The sequence below is a fragment of the Vombatus ursinus genome, unplaced genomic scaffold (genome assembly GCF_900497805.2).
Source record: "Vombatus ursinus unplaced genomic scaffold, bare-nosed wombat genome assembly UNPS02014775.1, whole genome shotgun sequence".
NCBI lineage: Eukaryota > Metazoa > Chordata > Mammalia > Diprotodontia > Vombatidae > Vombatus > Vombatus ursinus.
The window spans coordinates 5,433,300-5,440,449 of NW_020954553.1; positions in this window are offsets into that span (position 1 = coordinate 5,433,300).

Below are 7,150 nucleotides of genomic sequence, written 5' to 3' on the forward strand. Positions count from 1 at the left end.
GAGACCCAGGTAATCTCCTTCTGACTAGTTGTACAACCGCTTTATCACCTGTCGTCTTGAGAACTCCAGAAGCAGCTGTTACCGCTGCTGATTCAGTCGCTCCCCAGGCCTGCTCCTGGTTTGCTGGGGCCTCATCTGCACTGGCTTGGCCTGCACTGGACTGCACTCCACTCTCACCCTGGTATGACAGACCCTTCCTGACAACTTTCTAAATTGTCTTGGTCTGGAAAATTGTTTCACCTCATCCTTTTGTGGATTCTGTCACTCCAGAATTTGTTTTAGGGCATTATTTAAAGGTGTTCAGAGGGATTTGGGGGAGAGCTCAGGCAAGTCCCTGCCTTTTCTCCACCATCTTGGCTCTGCCCCATCTCCCCTTCCCCCCTCCCCCAGTATATCTTGTGACAGCTGGTGATACAGTGGATAAAGCCCTAGACCTGGAGTTAGGAAGATCAGAGTTTAAATCTCACTTCAGATAACTTACAAGATATGTGACCCTGAGCAAGTCACTTAACTTCTGTATTCCTCAGTTTCTTTAACTGTAAAACAGAGATAATAATACACTTTCCTTGAAGCTATGTTGTGAAGATAAAGTGAAATGATATTTGTAAAAAAAAAAAAAAGTGATGAGCACAGTGCCTGGGATATAGTAAGCACTATATAAATGCTTATCCCCTTCCCCCTCTCCTATTTTGTGGTACTTGCCCAAGGTGCTATAACCGCTAGTTATGGATCTGATTTGAAGTCTCAGAATAGGAAGACTATCAGAGTGAAAGTATCTTTGGAACACTTTGCTTCCAGCTGTAAACCTTATGACCTTATGACAAAGATTACACAGAGAATTAAATTTCCTTAATTATAAAAAAAAAATCTTGAAGCAAAGCAAAAACCACTACCTATTTTAATCAGCTAGATGAAGAAAATAAGTATAATCTATCACACAAAACAGACACTCTGGCCATTTACAAACCTGCCTTTAATCTTGAGGGCTTCTCATGTCCCCATCCAGAATTTATCTCAGAAAAATAAGGATCTGACTTGTTTCTAGATCTCTCTCATTTTTATACCTGCAAACAAACTGATAATATCTGGATATAAAGTTGATTTATTGCAAAAGCACATATAAGACAGAGAAGGGGCTAATATCCTATATCCCTTAGACAGTGCAATAGGGTATGGTTATTACCCAGCAATCCCCAGTGAGTTCCATTCCCTTCTTCCCTTCATTTCTTAGAGTCACTATATTCCCTGAAAAACATTTTCATAATTCCAGTTGTGAAAGTCAATGACTTGTATGCTATTATTGAAGATCTTGGGGGTCAGTTCTTTGTCAACAGCCTATCTCCCTTTTTTCTGATATCACGCACAGTTTTATCTGCTAGCAGTAATCTTCATCTTTGTCTGTGGCTTCACCACTTCTATGGCTCTAGAACCATTCATTTCACTCTGACATGGTTCCCTGTCTTTTGTTAACAGTGAAGATAGTTCCTCTGTATCCCAATCTAGCACCATAATGTGAAAATCTTTTCTCAAGTCTCATGCTCCTTCATACTCCTCATTTCTCCCGCCTCCCTCTCTTGAAGACAAGTCAACAAATACTTAATAAGCACCTACTTTGTGCCAGGCATTGTTTTAAGCACTGAGGATGCAAAGAAAGGCAAAAAATAGTCTCTGTTCTTAAGGGCCTCACAATCTAAAAGGGGAGACAATATAAAAACAGCAATGTGCAAATAAGATATGTATGGGATAAACTGGAAATAATCAATAGAGAGAAAGCATTAGCATTAAGAAGGATCAAGAGAGGCTTCTTAGAGAAGATGACATTTTAGCTGGAACTTGAAAGAATCCTGGGAATCCAGGAGGTGGAGATGAGGAAAGAGAGCATTCTAGGCATGGGGGACAGCAAGTGAAAATGCCTGGAGTATCTTGTGCAAGGAATAGGAAGGCATGTGAGTGTGTGTGGGTGTGTGGGTGACATGGTCAGATCTGCACTTCAGTAAAACCACTTTGACAGCTGAGTAGAGGATGGATTGGAATTGGGAGACACTTGTGGCAGGGAGACCAACCAGCAAGTTATTGCAACAGTCCAGGTGTGAGAGCACAATATAGATGATGAGCCTGCAAAGCAGATAAGAAAGAGCAGTTAGACAGGTAAGAGGAGAAACAGAAGACAGTAATGTCATGAAAGTCCAGAGAGAAAACAGTATCAAGGAAAAGATGTTCAACAGTGTCCAGTGAAACAGAGAGGTTGATGAGGGTGAGATCCGAGAAGAAGACAGTCAGGTTTATCCATGAAAATATTATTGATAATTTTGAATGGAGCTGTTTCAGTTAAGTAATGAGATCAGAAGTCAGAATGCAAAAGTTTGAGAGCTAAGAAGTGAGGGAGCGGAGCAATAGCTTTTTATAGGAGTTTGGTTCAGAAAGAGAAAAGACAATAATTTGAAAAGTTGTTAAGGTCTAGTGAAAGTGTCTTCAGTAGAGAAGGAACTGGTAGATCACAAGAAGCTGAAAATTAGCTGAAAAGATGGGATAATTGAAGGACTCATATCACTGTTCAGATTCTTTCTTGGGTGCATTTTGGCTTCCAAGCATGGACCATACAGGGTCCCAGTGAAGCACAGATATATAATTGAGGAGCTGGAGTCCCCTCCCCAGAAGTCTTGTCTTTATCATCAAGAAATATACCAGATTGTTTTTTCTTATTTCATGGTACAATGGAAATTGTATTTGAAATCAGAGGCTCATGGTAAAATGGAAAGAGCATTGGATATGGAATCAGGATCTCAGTTCAAATATTAGTTCTGCTACTTACTGCTTGTTTGACCTTGAATAAGTTTCAGCCTCTTGGCTTTACCATTTCCTCGGCCATAATATGAGGACATTGGATTACATAGCCTCTAAAATCCATTCCAACTTTAAATCTACGAGCCTATGAATTCCAAGTAAGGTGAAACATGCTCAAGCAGGAGAGAAAAGGAACATTAGGCACAGAAGGAATGTATCCTAAAGTGGAAATGTAGACTGCCTATGGGGTGAGGGAATAGAAAAAGGTTTGACAGGAAAGAAGAGAGAGGAGCAAATTCCTATCTCAATCCAATATTTGGAGTAAGAGCAAAATCAAACCCTATAATTAACTGAAATATCTAGCTATTTAACATAAAGGGTAAAGAGTAATGATTATCACAACCACATAGAATCTTAGAATTGGAAGGGACCAGAAGTCAACTAACATTATTCACATTCTAACAAAACTTCACTCTAAAACATCCCAGCAAGTAGTCACCTAATTTTTGCTTATAGCCATACAGTGAGGAGGAACCTGATATCTCCCAAGGCAACATATTTCGTTCTTTGATATCTCTAATTATTAAGAGTCTTTTCCTTATATTAATCCTAATCTTGGTTCTTTCCAAATTTCACCCATTGCTATGAAAAAAGATAATTTTGATAGTATATTTAACATGATCATGTTTGGAATATACTTACAAGTAAATTAGATTTTCAATTGATTTGCCAACATAAAGTTACTGTTTCAGAACTATTACATCATTTAACTAAGTTCTTAGAGTAATGCCTTAGTTAAGATGAGTCACATCCTACCTAGTAAAATCAATAGCAGTAAATTTCATGCACAGGCATTTCCTTATTCCAGAGAAGTTGACAGATAACACTGTCATCAGTTGGCAATTAGATAGTCATTGCCCTACAAATATGGCCCACTGTCTTTCAAAAAAAATCTTTAAGTCAAATGAATCCCTTTAGGAGGTATTGACTTTTGTTACCTTCTGAGCATTTAATAACATCTAATAGAAACTGTATTTGATACATTTCAGTTAATACTGCTTTTGATAATGATGGCGGTGGTGGTGATGATGATGATGATACTAAAATATGGACAAAATGCAGAGATGCAGGCATGCATCATAGTATAGTTAGATGGATTCAGAAATAGATAACTGACTATACCAAAAGAATGTTGATTAAGTGATTGATGTGGATCTAGAGGGAAGTCTGAAGAGGAATGGCAATGTTCTGTCCTTGGTCCTCTTTCATCAACATCATCAGTGACTTAATGGAAGATGTTAATGGGTATTTATCAAGTTTTAGGGATAACACAAGCTGAGAGTGATAGCTAATGCATTGGATGAATGGGGTCAGGAACCCAAAACAGGCCGGAACAATGGGCTCAGCCTAATAAAATGAAGTTTAATTATGAGGGTTCAGTGAAAAAAGTATTGGCTTAGGGATAAGAAGGTCTGGGTTCAAATCTTGCCTCTGATGCTTACTACCTGTGTGACTCTGAGCAAGTTGCTTAACCTCCATGGGCCTCAGTTTCCTCATCCATAAATTAAAGAGTGTTGTACCAAATGTCATCTGAGGTCCTTTCTAGCTCCAGATTGTGATTCTATGCTATGTAAAGTTGTGTGCCTAAGAACAAAAAATTAACTACAAAAGTACAGGCTGGGGAAGACATGGCTAGACATGGTTATTGTGTGTATAACTTATTTGTACATAGTTTTTCATGTGTTGTCTCCAAATTATACTGTGAGCTCCTTGAGAGCAGGGACTATTTTTTATTTTCTTTGTATTCCCAGTGTTTAGTACAGTACTAGGTACATAGTGATCACTTAGCAAATGTTTGTTAATTTGTTTGCTTAGATAGTAGTTCATATGGGAAATACTTGGGATTTTCTTTCATTTATTCATTCCTTCATTCATCCATTCAACAAACATTTATTAAATACCTGCTACATGCAGAGCAGGGTCCTAGGCACTGGGGGAATTTCAAATTTAGATAAGATACTGTTCCTGCCTTCATGGAAGTCATAGGACAAGACACAAACACAGATAGCTTTAATCCACAATATTACCAGATAAGTGCATCAGAGAGGTACAAAGTGCTAGGTGAGGTCCAAGGGGGAAAGTAATCAATTACCCATAAAGTAATCAATTACCTTTGGCCTGGTTGTCTGCACGGAACTTATTCTCCTCCCCCAACAGCAGGCTAATGGATTGCAAGTTCATGATTCAGCAATATGACTTGGCACCCTAATAATACTTATCTTACCTACCTTGCAAGGTTGTTTAGAAGATCATTATGAGATAACAACATATGTGAAAGCATTTCGAAACTTGTAAACTGCTCTGCAAATAAATATAAGCCATCATCATCATTATCACCATCAATCAGTTACTTATTACCCCTTTCTGAGATACTACAATCCTCTCAGTTTCACTTAGTCCCAGAAGTAGGTATCCAGGGATAGAAAGAGATCAGAAATAAGAGGAAAGAGCACTGGAGGGAGGCCATGAGGTGACCTGAGGGATGCAAAGATTCTGAACAGGTGACTGGTGGGAGTACAGTTGCAATCTTGTTGCCATAACAACTGATTGTTGCTGGTCCAATGACCAGTTGCCATGACAACAAGATCTTAATGTCAGTGTAACAGATCCCAGTAGAGGGTGCTTGTGCACCCTTTTCTTATTGATAAAGCTTTTGTATTGGCTATAATTTTTTCTTTGATTTGGGACAATGCCATTGCTTAATGGAGGCTTCCTCAGCAACTCCTGCCAATATTGATTCCCTCTGTTCCCCCCTCCCCCACTAAACTGGAACACCTATAGCACTAATTGTTGGTACCATATATTTCATCACTTGATTATATTCAATTTATGTTTTTCTCTAATTATTTCATGTGTTTAAGTCTATTATTTCCTGCCAGAGGGCAGGGATCACTTGTATTTTTTTTTTTTTTGGAACTCTCATGGTGCCTGTTACAGTGTCAGGCACATGGTAGGCACCTATAAATATCTGCTTGATTGAAGTTGATGCTAATGGTGGCAATAATACTACATTTAATCTGCAGGCTATATACCGTGCTGAGTTGTTCAGGAGCTCAGACAAAAGAAGACTTAAGGAGAGGCATGATAGCTGTTTTTAATTATTTGAAGGGTTGTTACATGCATGAGAGATTAGGCTTGTTCTACCTAGCTCCAAGGAAGCAAAACTAGGAGCAATGGGCAGAAATTTAGACAATGTCAGGAAAAACTTTCTAACAATTACGGCCATTCAAAAATGGAAGAGGCTGCCTCAGGAAATGGTGGTTTCAACCTCATTGGAAATCTTCACACAAAGAATGGCTGACCACTTGTAAGGTACGTTGTAGTGGGGATATTTGGGGGAGATGACCTTGAAATCAATCAATCAATACATTAATCAGGCATTTATTCTTGCCAGCAAAGTGTTTGGTGCTCTTAAACAGTTTAACATCAGAAACTGATATGACTTAATCAATGGAAATGACATTAAAGAAGAGGCATCTAGCTTTGTTGATGTACCCCTAAGGACAATGGGGCTTTTCCATCTGACTTGCAGCTCAAACCTTCCATGTGTATTGCCTCGTCATTGGGATTCAAGTTTCTCTAGAGCAGGGACTGTTCGACTTTTCTATTTGTATTCCTAGGGTTTAGCACAATGCTTTACACATAATAAGCCCTTAATAAAGGCTTCATTCATTCATTCATCTGTCCGTTCATTCACCTACCATGAAATGCTATGATTCATTCCACTCCTCAAATGAAACACCACAAACTTCAAGATCAGTTGCCTGAGTCTTAAGAGGATTAGAATCTTTCATTTTCATTTGGAAAAATGGATATAAGTAACTTTAATAAGTTTTCTTCATTTGGGGACCAAGGACAATAAAACTACTTTTATTTGGCTATGAGTCCCCCTTTTGGTTCAACATGAGTTCATTTCCAAGCATTTACACTGGAAATTTACATTGGAAATTTACATCAGACATTGAGAAATCCTGAGACAAGAGACACAATGTGGTGAAAGTTGTGTTTTGCCATTTTAAGGATGACAATCAGCCTTTATGTTGTTTTAAAGCCAGTAAAGCACTTTATCTACATTATTTCCTATGAGACTTCACAAAAGCTTCTGCGGTAAATGCTGTATCAATCATTTTGCCCATTCTGAAGAAGAAGAAACTGAGGCTCAGAAAAGTTAAATGACTTGAATATGGTCACCAGATTTGGGTCATTGAAGTTGTACATCACAAGAAGTGGCAACAACATAGTCAATAATAAATGATTGTTCAGGAATAAAGAAAACAAACAAGCATTTATTAAGTGCTTTCCTATG